Genomic DNA, 17,309 nt, shown 5'->3' on the forward strand with positions numbered 1-17,309 from the left:
CCCATGTCCTGCAGTGGCCGCCTCCTTTACAGTTAGGGAAATGAGATATGACGTACCACCACTCTGTTCAATGCACAGGCTTGCACGGCTTACCTCTGTTCACCTCTTATTTAGGCTTTTCTCCGTTGGTTTAATGGAAATCATTCTCTAGACCTTAAAATAGAAAAATCTGCTCAATGGTAATTTGAGAGTTCCTACATTCAAGCATGTTACATAAGCTGAATCACCAGCTTCATTCCATAGAGCAAGACCAAAATATACCTGCCACCTTACAACTAAGAAATGGGAAAATGTACACTGACACAGTGAAAGTAGCAGTCAGCCAAGGCCTAGAACCTAATCTGCATTATTCTCACAAAGTGTTGTCAGTCATTTTGTTTTAAGAGAGAGAGCTGAAACTTTTTTCACAGACAAGTGAATGATGAATAGATTAGACAGTGAAACTCTCTCTTCTATAAATCACCAAGTCTACTTGTAAGTGTGCCTTTCACTTTGATAATATTGAAGTTGCTTGAGCATGTTCAATCAAATCTGACAGAAATATCACAGGACACTAAAGTGGTTTATTTTTTTCTCTTTTTTGCAACACATACAAATTTCTCTGCAAATCATATTGCAGAAAATGTCTTCAACTGTTGCCTTTCTCTTTCCCATATGTTCTCTTATCTTTGCATCTCCAATTTCCTTTTTACATTTATTAGTTCAGAGGAAGTGTTTGAGTATTTTAGTGATAACTAGAAAATCTTAGCACACTATGGCTTCAGTGATAGTTGATAGAGAAATCGATTTATTTCTATGCCCTAACTTTGAAAAGGCAATTTCATAGGAAATTTTCCTATGAGTCATTTTCCCATGAAGTAGTGCCAGAAAAGTAAGAACCAATTCAGTGTCAATGAATTAAGAATCTTGTCTTCCATGCTAAACTTTTTATCTCAGATGCCCTCAAAAAAAGTGTAAAATGTTGTGATTGTGGGTTATAAAGTTTATGTTCATCATCTAGGAAATGCTTATATTTCTATTGATTTATCAATAAATATGTCAATAGATTTCCTCTAGATACAGCTCCAAAGAGGACATTCCTAAACATCCATGGTTATCACGAAAGGCAAAGTGTTCAAGTTGCTCTCAGATAGTACAGCCATGACTAAGGCTAAACAAACTTAGTCCAGTTTGAGCATCTGACCATCCCTGCCCAGGAGGAGATAGCTATTTGAGATTCTTTCTCTATTTTTTATTGAGCAGACATTTTTAAGTTTCTCTATCACTGTGTATATCAGAGTTGGTATTCTGCAGGATGCTACAATGAATAGTCACCTGTGAAGTTCCTGGAGGAATCTTAAACAAGAGCAAGATAAACATACCTAGATAGGACTTTAGGATTATAGTACCTAAGTGATTTGTTTTTTTGTTTTTTGTGTTTTTTTTTTTTTTTGGGTCCGGTCGTGGGGCCTGAACTCTGGGCCTGGGCGCTGTCCCTCAGTTCTTCAGCTCAAGGCTAGCGCTCTACCACTTGAGCCACAGCGCCACTTCCGGCTTTTTTCTTTTCGCTTATGTGGTGCTGAGGAATTGAACCCAGGGCCTCTGGCATGCAAGGCAAGCGCTCTACCACTGAGCCAACTTCCCAGCCCCAGTGATTTGTTTTTTTAAATGTGGAAATAAGAGTTCACAGGAACATTTAAGTGGAAAAAGAGAGAAATGGATAACAGAAAACCCAACCATCTTGAGTCTAGCCATTGTCTGTCTTGTAGCATGTCTTTAGACTATAAAAATAGTGTGCATTGAGCTAGAAAAAAATGTTCTTAAGCTTAGTTTTCTACTGTAGCATTAGGTAACCATTGAACATCTGTGATAAGTTTAGTAGGAATAAGGAACTGATTTTTAAATTTTTATGTAATTTTATTTGATTAATGGTTGTTTAATTGGACAGCACAATTTATTTCAGTGGATTTTTTTTGGTTTAGTGGGCATGTGGTTACCTAGTAAAAGATTGCTATCGCCAGATTTACTATAGTTAGCTACAGAGGGATGAGGAAAAATATAAATTATCAGAATTCCAGATCATCCCATTTAAAACATGGTGTGTTCCTCTTCTTTCTTCTTTTCTTTATAACTGACTAGAATATAGACAGCTGGCTTACCCTTCATCATATAAATTAGGATATCATTTTGAGGGATGATAGAAACACAACTTAGGCTTAGCTATGCCACTACTGCTTGAAGGTTTACATTTAGTTTTCTTACTAAGTGTAAGAAATGCTTACATTTCATTTTCTTTTTTAAAAATATTCTTCCTGTGATATTTCTTTTTTAATTTTTTGATATTTCTATATTTTCTAAATCTAAGGGTTCTCAAATTTTCTCAATCATTATTGTTTTGACTATTCAATCTTTATTTTTCCTTTTTTGGACTTTTAAATATTGAATTAAACGTGTTCAGACTTGTATTTCCATCTATCTTAACTGACATATTTCGGTGTTTATATGTGTGAGTGTATACTGAGTAATTTCAATTATGATTCTCCAATGTTATATTATTATGATGATTATGATTATTATTTATGCGTATGTGCATCATTTGGCATTCAGATAGTAATTTCAGAGTTCATACTGAAGTCTCCTTCATTTTCTCCTCAAGTTGTTTGATCTCTTGTTTTCATTGTATAATTATCTTTTTTCTCAGTGCTATATAATCTGATGACTCATGCTTGAGAGTGTTGGATGTCTAAATTTAATGGTAAGTTAAACAAATATTTTGGTGGTTCTAGAGATCAACCTCAAGCATTCTATTGATGAGTTAAGTCTTCAAACCTTGGGGGTTTTTTCTTTCTTTGATTTTTTTTGTAACCAATTTATTTTTTGTAATTTTTTATTGTGATTGAGTGATTACATAAATTTCAAAAATGTCACAGTATTGTGGGATAGTGATACTTAGTTAAAGTCACAACCACATTCTAACCTTCATGGGGAAATTGTCTTTATCGTGCTCTATAAAGTTTATGAGTTCTATGAGCTTTGACAATAGTCATTTCTTCCACATCGGGTGATATCTACATTTCTTTCCTTTTGCTTAGTGTCAGCTGTTCCCTCTTTCTTGCTCATTCCCTCCCTCCCATCACTGCCATTGAGTTGCTTAGTTCATTTTGATCAATGACCAGTGCAGCTGATGGGTCCCTCTGTTCTATGTTTTGCCCTGTTTCCCTCTGGTTCTGTGTCGTCCTCCTGGTTTCCCTCTGATGTGCACATATATGCTATATATGTAGTCAGGAGCATGGGGTCATTTAGTAATGATTTGACCAGATGAATGGAGGTCCTTTGTTTCTCAAGTCTTGTTTACTTTGTCATATCACCTTATGCTTCTTATATCACCTTAACATCCACTTATCAGGGAGACCATGTGCCATTTGTCTTTTTGCTCTGACTTTACCTCACTTAACATGATATCTTCTAGTTCCATCCATTTCCCTGGGAATGCCGTTATTTTGTCCTTTCTAATGGCTGCATAATATTCCATTGTATATACATACCAGTTTTTGGATCCATTCATCTATAGAGGGGAATACAGGTTGTTTCTATATCCTGGCTATTGTAAACAGTGCATGGAGGTGCATGTGTCCTTGTATCCTAGTTCCTGTTGTTCAGGATAGATGCCTAGGAGTGGTATGGCTGGGTCATAGGGGAGGTCAATATTTAGCTTTCTGAGGACCCTCCAGACTGCTTTCCAAAGTGGTTGTATAAGTGTATACTCCCACCTCTTTCTCCACATCCCCTCCAGCATTTGTCATTGGCTGACTTTAGGATGTGGGCCGTTCTGACTGGGGTAAGGTGGTATGTCAGGGTTGTCTTTATTTGCATTTTTTTTACAACCAGGGAAGATGAACATTTCCCCATGTGTTTCTTTGCCATTTTTATCTCCTCTTCTGAGAAGTCTCTCTTTAGTTCCCTTGACCATTTAGTAATTGGTTTGTTAGGTTTGGGAGGGGTTAGTTTCTTGAGTTCCCTGTATATAATGGATATTAACCCCTTGTCTGATACATTGCTGCTAAATATTTTTCCCAGTTAGTTGGCTGTCTTTCTAATTTGGTTGCTATGTCTTTAGTTGTGCAGAAACTTGTTATTTTAAGGTAGTCCCATTTGTCGAGTTTCTCTCCAATTTATTGTGACCCTGGAACACTATTCAGGAAGTTCTTGCCTGTGCCTATAAGTTCAAGTGTCTCTCCTACTCTGCTGCAGTAGTTTCAGAGTATGAGGTTTGATGTTAAGGTTTTTAATCCATTTTGAGTTGATGTTAGTGCATGGTGACAAGCTGGGGTCCACTTTTAGTTTTCTGCATGTGGCCTCCCAGTTTTCCCAGCACCAGTAGTTGAAGAAGCTGTGCTTCTTCCACTGTACATCTCTGGCTCCTTTGTCAAATATCAGCTGGCTGTAGGCATGTGGTTTTATTTCTGGATTTTCTATTCTAATCCATTGGTCTTTGAGTCTCTTTTTGTGCCAGTACCAAGCTGTCTTTGTTATTATGGCTCTATAGTAGAGCTGGAAGTCTGGCATCAAGATCCCTCCCATGTTTCTTTTTTGCCTAGAATTGTTTTGGCTATTCTAGGTCTTTTGTTGTTCCATATGAATTTTTGGACTGTTTTCTGTATTTCAGTAATGAACATCATTGGCATTTTTATAGGAATTGCACTGAATGTGTATATCAATTTTGGCAGTATGGCCATTTTCATTATATTAGCCTGCCTATCCAAGAACATGGAAGGTCTTCCCATTTCCTTGTATCCTCTATAATTTCTTAAAGTTTTTATAGTTTTCATTAAACAGTTCTTTTACGTCTTTGGTTAGGTTAATTCCTAAACATTTTATTTTGTGGGGGTTATTGTGAATGGGGTTGTTTCCTTGATTTCCCTTTCTCCTTGTACATTGTTGGTGTACAAAAAAGCAACTGATTTTTGTGGACTGATTTTTTTGTATCCTGTTACTTTGCTATGGTTTATAAATTCTAAGAATTTGGGGGTGGAGTTTTTGGGATCATGGAGTTATGTATCATGTCATCTGCAAAAAGGGACATTTTAACTTCTTCCTTCCCTATGCAGATCCCATTAATGTCTTTTTCTTGCCTTATTGCTCTAGCTAAGGATTCCAGAATTATATTGAAGAGGAGAGGAGAGAGTAGGCATCCTTGCCTTGTTCCTGATTTTAGGAGAATTCATTGTAGTTTTTCCCTACTAAGTATAATATTGGCTGTTGGTCTGTCATATAAGGCTTTTATGATTTTAAGGAATGTTCCTTCTATTCCTATTTTCTCCAGAGCTTTTAGCATGTATGAATGTTGTATCTTGTCAAAAACCATTTCTGCATCAATGGAAATAACCATGTGGTTCTTGACCTTGCATCTTTTGATGTGATGGATTACATTTATTGATTTACGTATGTTAAACCATCCCTGTATCTCTAAGATGAAGCCTACTTGGTCATAATGTATGACTTTTTGATGTGTTTCTGGATTCTGTTGGCTATAATTTTGTTAAGGATCTTTGCATCTGTGTTCATCAAGGAGATTGGTCTGTAGTTTTTCTTTTTTTTGTTGGTCTTTGCCTGATTTGGGGATGAGTATGATATTGGCATCGTAGAATGAGTTTGGGATAGCTCCCTCTGTTTCTATTTCTTGGAAGAGTCTTAGGAGTATGGGTATTACTTCCTCTTCAAAGGTCTTATAGAATTCCGTAGTGAATCCATCTGGTCCTGAGCTTTTCCTTGTTGGAAGGCTTCTGATTTTTACTTCTATCTCATTGTATCTCATTGTTATTGGCTTATTTAATTGATTTATTTCTTCTTGGTTCAGTTTGGGCAACTTGTTTTGTTTTGTTTTGTTTGGTTTGGTCCGGTAGTGGGGCCTGAACTCTGGGCCTGGGCGCTATCCCTCAGCTCTTCAGCTCCAGGCTAGCGCTCTACCACTTGAGCCACAGCACCACTTCCGGTATTTTTCTTTTTGCTTATGTGGTGCTGAGGAATCGAACCCAGGGCCTCAGGCATGCAAGGCAAGCGCTCTACCACTGAGCCACCTTCCCAGCCCATGTTTGGGCAACTTGTATTTCTCTAAAAATTCATCCATTTTTGCTAGGTTTTCTTTCTATAGAGTATAATTTCTGGAAATAGTTCTTTACAATTACTTGGATGTCTTGGGTATTTGTTGTAATTTTTCCTCTGATCTTATTTATTTGGGTTTCCTCTCTTATTCTTTTTTTTTGTGTTGGTCGTGGGGCTTGAACTCTGGCCCTGAGCGCTGTTCCTCAGCTCTTCCTCAGCTCTTCAACTCAAGGCTAGCGTTCTGCCACTTGAGCTACAGCGCCACTTCCGGTTTTCTGGTGGTTTATTGGAGATAAGAGTTTCACTTTCTTCATAGGTCCCATGGTTTCCCTTATTTGCAATGTCTAGTATATGCATGAGTCAAGCAGAAAAGGTCAGATAATGTGATGTCAGGAAAATGAACCCTTAGATATGTATTTTAATGTTTTTTTTCTTTCATGCATGTGTTTCTAATGCATTTATAAGATTATCTCTTTGTTGCTTTGTATGTCCCTCCCCCACAGTATAACCCCTGCTTTCACTATATTTGATGTCAGTATAACTTGAGGAGGAGATGGGGTAAAACCAGTTGTTTAAGGATACAGGTGGACCTGTTGCAACAATGAGAAGTACAAGTTGTCATGTCCAAAACAAGCTTTACAACGTCGGTGCATGGGGGGGGGGGAATGGGGGGAAGGAGAAGGATTGGGATTGAGGGGGAGGAGGGAGGCTGGGAAGGGATGTGAAGGGTAAACAAAAGGAGGAGGCTGCAATGCTTGGTAAGAAATGTACGCATTATCCTGCCCATGTAATTGTAACCCCTCTGTACAGTATGTTCACAAATAAAATTTAAAAAAAAAAAAGAGTTTCACTTTCTTGCCCAGGCTGGCTTTGAACCATGATCCTCAGATCTCAGCCTCCTGAGTAGCTAGGATTACAGGTGTGAGCCACCGGCGCCCAGCTTCCTCTCTTTTTTTAAAGTTAATCCTGCCAAAAGTCCATAAATTTTATTATTTTTTTCAGAAAACCAACTTTTTGTTTTATTAATTTGATTTGTAGCTTTCTTAGTCACTATCTCATTTATTTCAGCTCTTAATTTGGTTATCTGGCTCCGTCTAGTAACTTTAGGCTCAATTTTTTCATGCTTTTCTAGCAGTTGCAATTGTAACATGAGATTATTTACTTGGTCTGTCTCTATTTTCTTGATGTGTGCACTGAGAGCAACAAATTTGCCCCTCAGGACTGCTTTTGCCGTGTCCCACAGGTTTTTGTGACGTATATTCCTTTTCATTGAATTGTAGGAACTTCTTTCTTTCTTTCTTTCTTTCTTTTTTTTGGTCTGGTCATGGGGCCTGAACTCTGGGCCTGGGCGCTGTCCCTCAGCTCTTCAGCTCAAGGCTAGCACCACTTCCAGCTTTTTTTTCTGCTTATGTGGTGCTGAGGAATTGAAGCCAGGGCCTCATGCATGTGAGGCAAGCGCTCTACCACTGAGCCACCTTCCCAGCCCTTTAATTTCTTTAATTTTTTCCATTATTCATGTGTTGCTCAGAGTGTTCAATTTCCATGTATTTGAGTAATTTCTACGGTATGCTTTGTTATTGAGAACTAGCTTGCTTCTACTGTGGTCAGATAGGATACAGGAGATTATGTCAATCCCCTTGTACTTGCTTAAATTCCCTGTATAAACTATGATTTGGTCTATTTGGAGAAAGTTCAATGAGCTGCTGAGAACATGTACTGTGTCATTTTAGGGTGGAAAACTCAGTAGATATCAATTAGTTCCATTTGAAATATGGCCTCACTTAATTTGATGACTTGTGACAATGGTGGTCTCTAGGAGCCTGGGTTCCACCTTACTGGGCCCAGAAGAAGGCCTCCTCACCCATCTGCCTAGGATGCACCATTGCTGGGTGGAGGTGGGCATGGCACAGCAAGGTGAGAAAAATGGCAGAAACTTTCTCGGGCTGGAGGAGACCACAGGTGGCCTTGGAAGCTAGCCAGCATTTTAGGCCATGGAGCCTGATGATCCTGGGCCTGGCTTGACTTCCATGTCCCACAGGGGTAACCTCCTGCTGCAACAAGGACAGACCAAGGCCCTAAGGGTCCTGGAAGATGAGCGGAGCCTGGAGGACTGTAGGTGTAATGGTTGGTGGCCTGGGAGGTTGGGTTGATGCCAGTGGAGAAACAGGAAGTGATGACATAGGTGCCCACTGGAAGTCCCCAAAGATTTACTGGCTGCTTGTAGGCCTGTGCATATAATATGAAGAAGCATCTGTCAGGAGAGGAACTGGACAATCCACATAAACCAAAAGCACGGACTATTTACCGCTCTGATTTTGCCATAGGATTCTACCTTGAACAAGTATTTTGATGCAAAATAACTTAGACTTACAGTGCAGGGCACTCTGAGACACGTGTGGCCAAACCCTTGCTGATTAAATTATGTACATTATGTAAATTATGTAAATACATGTGTAATATATGTGTATCTCTCTCTCTCTCTCTCTCTCTCTCTATATATATATATATATATATATCCTCGAAGTTATTTCTCTTGGAGGAGATATTTTCATTATGTTTATGTAGTTGTACAAAGGAGTTGCCATTCACTGAAGTAATTAATATAGAGTATCCTGGTCAATGTCACCCCTTTCAGCATTCTCATCCACCTCTCCCAACCTACTCCTCTTAATCTTAGGTTATATATTGCAATTTAACAAAGCAGTTTACACGTATAATGCATCTTGATCTGTGTCACCAATATCTTTTTTTAATACTTTATTGTAAAAATAATGTACAGAGGGGTTACAGGTGTAAGGTAATCAGTACATTTCCTATGGAGCATTGTTACCATTACCATCCCTTCCCTTCCACCTCCCCAACCTCTCTCCCTCTCCCCACAGTTGTAAAGTTCATTTGAGCCAGCTCCCCGTATCCCCATGCCCCACTGCGGTGATTTGATGGCGGTGGTGGTCTCTCAGAGCCTGGGCTCCGCCCTGCCAGGGCCAGAGGAAGGCCTTGCCCAGCTGCCTAGGATACAGCCTTCCTGGGTTGTGGCGGGCTTGGCTCAGCAAGGCGAGAAGAATGGCTGAGGCTTTCACTGGCCGGAGAAGGAGACCACAGGCGGCCTTGGAAGCTAGCCAGCGTTTTAGGCCCTGGAGCCCGCTGATCTGGGGCCGGGAGTTCTTACACACAAGTCCCAGAGACCCTCCGAGGACTACCGAGAGACCAGGCAACCCGGACTGCAAAATGCAAGGTTTATTCAGCAAGCCAAGGCTCGGGCCTCGTCCCGTACCCCCAGACGCAGCAGAGGAAGGGAGGGGGCCCAGCAACAGTATGGCTGGGCCTATAAAGGCAAAAACCGCACAATTACAGCCATGCTATGGTTAGGGGCAAGTTGGATTCTGCTTGGTCAGGGACCAGGTGTGTGCTGGAGCCATCGAGGCTGACATCTCCTGTGGTTAGGCTTCTGCTGACTGGGTGTCGCCACCATCCTGTTCTGGGGTGTTCTGCAATCTTTAAATAACAGTTCCCGAAAACTTTGCACAGCCATGTTATTGTTCAACTCATTTTTGCAACATTAACTCAGAGCAGGAATTAGGGACTGACACCAGTTAACCTTTAGAAGCTGTCACAAAATGGCTTCAGTTTGGTTCTTACAGCGTGAGCTGCCCGCCCCTCAGGGGAGACCTCCCCCTGCCATGAGGACAGATGAAGGCCCTAACGGCCCGGGAAGGCCAGCGGAGCCCGGGACGATGTGGGGCGGGTGCCAGCGGAGAAACGGAAGTGAGCACACAGGCGCTCACCGGAAGTCCCGGAGGCCTGCCGGCCCTCGTGGGCCTGTGCACGTAATATGGGGACGCTGCACCCCACTCCCCCAGCCTTTCTGTTTGTTGTTCTCATGGGGGTGGCAGGGATTGTCCGTTAGTGCTGGCAGCGGGGTAGATGTGCGTGGACTGGAATAGAGATGTGAGGGGATCGGCGTGATTCCTGGGGTGCCGGCAGGGTAAAGGTCAGGCCGGTGGCAGGAGAAGCAGGAGCCCGCGGGGCTCCCCGGGGGAAGAGGGGGGACTCCCTCGGCGGGATTTCTGGATCTTTCCCAGCCCAAGGTGGCGAGCCGCTTTTCCTGAGTGGCGCGGCTCAGAGCACTGTCGGGCCCAGATCCCGCACCTGCCCTGTCCCCCGCCAGGAAGGGCGCGGGAGCCCGCGGGCGCGGCCCAGGTTCAAGTCCAAGCGCCCTGGCTGAACTCCACCGGGTCTCCAGAAACATCTCCCGTTGGGGCCGGCGTGTGGGGGTCTTCTGCGGGGTCCCACAGCGGTGGGGGGGGGGGGGCGGAGCAGGGCTAGCGTCGCGGCCTCGTGCGCGGCCAGCCAGCGATTCGCTGTCCTGCCCTGCACGGTCTCCCCCTCCTTCCCCAAGTCTAGTCCACGGAACATCACACCCCATCGCCCAGGTCCGTAGTGGCTCTTCCTGAAGAAGCTGCTGTTCCGGGAGGTTCCGCGGGGCTGGGCGCTGCCCTCCCGCCCCCGTGTCGCATCCCCTCCCCGGCAGCTCCCCGCACCCGGCCGGCCGCTGCCCGCGCAGGGCTTCCCACCCCGGGACGAGCCAGCCACAGTGCGCCCAGCCAGGCAGAGGGCTTCGGGCAAGGAAGGGGGCTTTGTGGGAGAGTACTTGCCTAGCGTGCATGAGGCCCTGCGTTCGATTCCTTGGTATCACATAAACACTAAAACAAAAATTAAAAAAGAATGTACAGTAAGAGTAAAAGGATTTCTGTAAGGATCGTGGTAACTCATTTCGATATCATCATACATTTCTAATTGGTGACATGTTTGTCCCCTCTCAAACCACCAGTTTCCTACGGTCTACTTAAGGGATTCTGGGGAAACACAGTTCTTGGACTTCGCATTTTGAGATCATTTTAGATTTATAGAGTAATTACAAAAGTAGTTCAAAGAGCTACTTGTCTTCTATCAGCATCTCCTAAGGCTGAAAACCCACAGAACCTTACTATCATTACCAAGAGATGTAATGCTTTAAACTAAACTGCTTTAGTTCATTGGCTTTATTAGCACTCACCAGCATTTTTTACTAATACTCTATTTCCATCACAAAAATCTAATCTAGCCTGCTTAGTTATCCAGTCTGCTTACCTAATCTGCAACCATTCCTCTGGCTTTCCTTGTCTTTCATTAACTATGGCTTTGAGGCTTTCAAATATTAATTAACTACTCAAATAAAAGGCTGGAACAGTCTTCCAAGCAAATGGTCCGCCTAAACAGTCTGGAGTAGTTATACTAGTATCAGATAAAATATATTTCAACTTACAACTAGTCAGAAAAAGCAAAGAAGGACGTTTCATAGTAATAAAGTGAACTCTCTATCTGATGGGGTTCCCTATTCTTGATTATGTTCTTCGGGATATATTCCCACTTTTAGTAACTGAACTGCTTGTGGCACTACTTTGCACTTTGCTCATATGTGTTTTCTGTAATGCACATGTTAAAGGTTATTTTTAAAGAAGATTTCGATTTAGTTCTACTTTTGGTTAACTGTCAGTAGGCATCAGTAGAGAGAAGCTGTGCGACTGGAATGGCAGCGGGGGCAGTGTGGCAAGAAGCCGCGCTTTCTTGTCAGAATTACTCTCATAGTGGTGGATAAACAAAACTAAGAGAGATCAAAGCAAAACAAAACAAGAAGAGTGATTAAGCCCGGTTAACTTTATTTGTTAAGGGGAAATAGGCAGGGTTGAAAGGAAAAAAAGTTAATTAAGGGCTCTGAAGCCAGATCTTTGAGGCAATGCTAAGGGAAGTGGGCCATTTGAACAGAAGAAAACGGCATAGGTCACACACTGATGGCTCATGCTGAGTTACCTAGGAGGCCGAGATCTGAGGATTGTGGTCTGAAGCCAACCCAGGTAGAAAAGTCCTTGAGACTCTTTTCCACAATTAACCAGCAAACAGAAGTAGAGGTGTGGTTCAAGTGATAAAGTAGCAGCTTTGAGCAAAAAAGCCAAGAGAAAACATGAGGCCCTGAGATCAAGCCTCAGTTCAATGAAGTAAGTCAAGTCTAAAGAGACAAAGGGTACATGTTTTCTTTCATATATCTCATAATTTATAAATAGACAAGTACACATACGTCAGGTTGTATGCAAGTGCACACAGCCATCTTAATCAAAGCATGGTATTGTATGGGAAAATCCAAGTGAAGTAATTCCCTAAAAACCTCACAGTGCAATCAAAGGAATACCAGGAAACTGGTACTGGAAAAGCATCTGTGGGGGGAGGGCAGATGAATGAAGAGAGGTTGGGCAAATGCAGTCATAATATTTAAGGCATATCCTATGAAATTAGGAAAATTGAGGGAAAGGTGGGTTGGGAGGGATGGGAGAGAATGATGAAAGGGGTGATATCCATGAAGATGCTTTTGTATTTACAAACTGGTTTGTTAATTTGTGCAACTACTTAAATATAATAAAAATATTTTTTAAAAGAGTGAGGCATAGCCAGGCACCGGTGGTTCACACCTATAATCCTAGCTACTTAGGAGGCTGAGATCTGAGGATTGTGGTTCAAAGCCAGCCTGGGCAGGAAAGTCTGTGAGACTCTTTTCTCCAATAAACCACTAAAAAACTGGAAGTGCACTGTGGCTTAAGTGGTAGAGTGTTAGCCTCGAGCTGAAGAGCGCAGAGTCAGCGCCCAAGCATAGAGTTCAAGCCCCAAGACCGACCAAAAAAAAAAAAAAAAAAAGTGAGGCATAAGACCATTTGAAACATATACAAACAGTCATGTTTGGGTCTGCTATCCTATATTTTCATAGAGATTGACTTAGAAATTGACTTAAAGCAGGGCAAGAGGAATTTAGACTGTTATCATTAAAGTCTAAAGAAAGCATGGCATTAGCAAGAAGCTTTGTTGGTCACCATCCCTAATTTTTTTTTTTCTGGAAAGATAAGGCTTCTTTCAGAAGCTAAATATACTATATGTAGATTTGCTCTCTTTTTCTCTGATGTTATAAACTCTGCTTTAGGAGACAGAAGCTGGTTATCAAGGACAAAATCCATGCAAGATGAAATGGTTAAATATCACTTCATCGTTAGTTGGCACTGTTTTTTCCTTTTAGTCTCTCGTGATAACTGGTAAGACATTTTGCTCTGTGCTCTAACGTGTGTGTGTGTGTGTGTGTGTGTGTGTTTTACTTTTATTGAGGGGTTGGACAAGGAGATGAAACAGACATAAAAGTAGACATCATAATGTAGCAGGAGACCGTATTTACTTGCACATCAGAAAACTGCACAGTGAACAAAAGCATTTGAAGTGAGAATTCTGGTGTTTGTTTCAAGTTCACAGTCCAGCCGGCATATCGCCCTCCCCAAACCATCACTCACCACACAGACGCATGCTACACTCTGATGGCCAGCTTGGTGCTGCTTAGATCAGATGAAAATCAAAGCTAGGTTTCATAGAATCTTCATAAGACATTTCCCAAAATATGCTACATTCACTGTTCCTTTGTCTTCACTTGCCATACATGCTAAGAATGTCCCCAGGAATCAATGGAGGTTTCAAATTCCCATGTCTGGTCAGTATTAGCTATATTATCTTCCTTTTGGTCATTTTTTGGGTCATTTATCGTATAGCTCTGATCCTGCAATTTAGTGTTCTTGACAATCACCCTGACACTTGTGAAGTTGGAGTCAGGAAATGTGGAATGGGTACAGAAACTGTCCACTCCACAATGACCTCAGTGGCACTAACTCTGATGTTCTGTGGGGAGAGAGCATGTGGACTAAGGAGACATTTCTTAACATGCAGCACTAAGGGGAGACAATATTGAACTGTAATGCTGAAAAAATGCTCAAGACTCTGCTGGAAAAAACAAGCAAATTGCCTTTGTGTTCAAAAGTAAATATTTAGAATTTCTTCCCAGGTTCTTGTGCTCAAGGCTTGCACTCTACCACTTGAGCCACAGCACCACTTCCAGTTTTCTGGTGGTTTATTGGAGATAAAAGTCTCTTGGACTTTCCTACCAGGTCTGGCTTTGAACTGTGATCCTCAGATCTTAGCCTCCTTAGTAGCTAGGATTACAGGGGTGAGCCACAGTTTCTTAATGGGAGAGTCTCATGGACTTTCCTGCCTAGGCTGGCTTTGAATCCTGATCCTCAGATCCAAGCTTCCTGAGTAACTGGGATTACAGTGATGGGCCACTGGCTCCCAGCCTGCTAGACAGTTTTCAAAATGTTTATTCATTGTGTTTGGCTTCACTTTCCTGAGATCATTCACCCAGACCCCATCCTTGGCTTTCTGTTCTTGTCTATGGAAGACTCACTTTGGTCACGTTCACCACGGCCCTTCCATAAAGTAGCATGGGTTCTTTCAGTCACTCAACAGATATTAAAGAGCCCCTGCTGTGTGGACGATGCCAGAGCTGCCACACGGGCATTTTCCACACCCACTGTCTACACACATTTCAGCAATCCTGATTTATCAAATAAGCTTTCCTATGCTGCTTAAATGCAACCAGTGTTCTCCAACTCAGGCTTTACAATTTGGAATTGTTTTTAATTCATTCTTTATCTTAGTCCCTAAATCACATTGATCACCAGCTTCCATGGAGGATACTTTGAAATTTCTTTCACTTTTTCATGTTCCCACAACTGCTACCTAGTCCAGGACCTTATTTGCTCATTTCTAGATTTATACAATAGTCCACTTCCTTAGTTTTTCTCCCTATAAAATTCAACATGTGGACTTGTGCAGAATGCATCCTGACATATCATTGTGAGCAGAAGACACAGTGTGCCTTGAACAAAGCCAGTGACTGCCTTTGGATCAAATTCTTATCTATAAAATAGATCACTACTCAGGTGTTGTGAGATTTAAGTAATGCATTTGAAGTAACTTTATAAACCATAAGTTACTAATTCAGTGTTACAGGTGATAATTATCCAGCCACGTTGTTACATAGGACATGCCCCCAGCGATTCCTAGCAACTTTTCACTCTTGTTTTCCTGGCTCTTAAGCTCTCAAGACACAACAGCCCTAGCAAAGCCGAGCTATTCCCATCAATATCTTGACATACAGACTCCCAATAAAGGAGGACGGGTCACCTCCCTGGCTCTAGGAATACAAGCCTAATTTCTATTGATGTTTCTGCAGGTCTCTCATGCCTGTACTACTCCATATTTATCCACTTCCTCCAATGACCAACTCAAGTTCTACTTCCATGGGGAAGTTTTCCTATTCAACCTCTCTACTAGAAACTCCCACTGCACAGGCACACTACATATTTGCATACTCAATCTTGTTTGTGCAGTTTGAAAATAATAGATTGTTGTACTATTGTTCTTTATGTATAAAAATTCCGGAAGGCATTGAAAAAATCTGAGGGTTTTTTTTCCTTTTTTTCCGATGGTGCTTATCATTGCCTCATTATAGTATGAAGGCGAATCAATACCAAAGAAATAGAATAATTTCAAAGTTGTTAATCCCTAAAACTAGAGCTATTTTTGATCACTCCATGGAATAGGGCATTGATCTCACCAGCAACATAAGATTTTTTTACATAAGCATCATCAGTTATGCATTGCTTTTTGAATGCCAATGTAAGTTTTAAAATTGAGCTTCACAGTGCATTTTCAAGAGAATGAAAATCAGATGATTCACATTGAACTGTAGTTTTTATTGGTTTAAACTTCAGTAGAAAAACAAATATTTTGCTTCTCAACAAATGTGACCCTCAAATATGTAGAGTTCATGTAAAGAATAGTATTACAACTTCAGAAAAAAATACTATTATATATGAAATGACTGGGCTATGAAACTGGATGCCTAGGTGTGGGAAAATGAATACTTACCACAAATTACATTTATAGTTCCTAATTCCATGTGTTTACTCACAGTTATTACAGGATCTCAAAAGGAATATGGCAATATTTCTTCTGTCACAGAATTGTGTGATAATGTAAAAGTCAAATTTTTTTCACCTGTGAAAAATTAAGAACCCTGTGTGATTGCTCTTGTCTACCCTGTATGATTTATCTTGTCTTTTGACTGATTTGGAGTTGAGATTTCCTTTCCCTCCAGGGAAAGGGAGGAAAGCACAAATCAAAACTATCACAAATTTTTACACATTTAAAGTGTTTTGGCTTACTTTTCCCCCTAAATTCTGTGCAATTAACATCTGTTAGTTTTCAAGTAAGAAAAATAAACCAAGAATGCTAAAAAAGGTTTCTTTTATACTGTAGAGCAGTATTGATAATTTTGAATCCTCTAAACACATTGTCATCAATGTGTTTATACATTATCAATAACTGAGGGAGATTTTACTTTCCTCTGAGTTGATACGTGCTATAATTATCTATTAACTTAGAATCATTACTGTTATAGTCACGAGTATATACTTTCTATTGATCAGTTGTACAATGAATTTCAATGGCTCAGTAGTGGTATTTTTCTATTAACTCATCCATCACCACTACCAACAAGAAACTTTAATTTCATTCTCTGTGCCTTCCTTCACCACCTGCTTACTTACTGCTGAAGAAGTATCTATGAGCTATTGAGATGGTTAATGTTGAAGCAAATGACCTGGGCAATCCTTATATTGGAAGTTTGCCCCTGAATAATGGATCTATTCTTGAATTCTTGCTCAACAAGTTGTGTAGGCAGAAACAGTGGTTTCTGAACTGGCTCCAGGAGCTTGGTAGTAGCTAGTTTTAGTGATGATTGTCAAGGGTCGAGAGTGAAGGCATATTTTTTAAAATTCAGGAAATTCTTTGCTCACCAGTGTTTTGGGGGAAGTACTGGGGTTTGAAGTCAGGGCCTCATGCTTTGTTTGATTTTCTTGCTTGGCTGGATCTCTACCACTTGAGCCATGCCTCCAGTCCTGATTTTTGCTGTCTTTTTAGAAATGGAATCTGACTTTTCTGCCCAATCTGTCTTTGATCCTCCAGAGCTCAGCCTCCTGAGTAGCTCTAGTCATCACCAATATGGGTGGTTAATTATTCATAATAGACATATGTTATATTTCTTCTAGCTTGGTCTCAAGGACCGTCTCTTGAGAGCAACTATAAATTCTAGCTTTGCTCTCATGGGGCTCCAGGTGAGGTGGCTGTGGATGCCGTACAGTGTGTCTTTCACAGGATGATTGTTTACCCTGGTGGGTAGCCTAATGCCTCAGTGCCACTGGTGACAGGTGTCCTTCTCAGAGGAAACCTGTTTTACTGGCAGATGCCCTGAGGCTCGTGTC

The sequence above is a fragment of the Dipodomys merriami genome, unplaced genomic scaffold (genome assembly GCF_024711535.1).
Source record: "Dipodomys merriami isolate MVZ:Mamm:240054 unplaced genomic scaffold, mDipMer1.0.p SCAF_6, whole genome shotgun sequence".
Taxonomy (NCBI): domain Eukaryota; kingdom Metazoa; phylum Chordata; class Mammalia; order Rodentia; family Heteromyidae; genus Dipodomys; species Dipodomys merriami.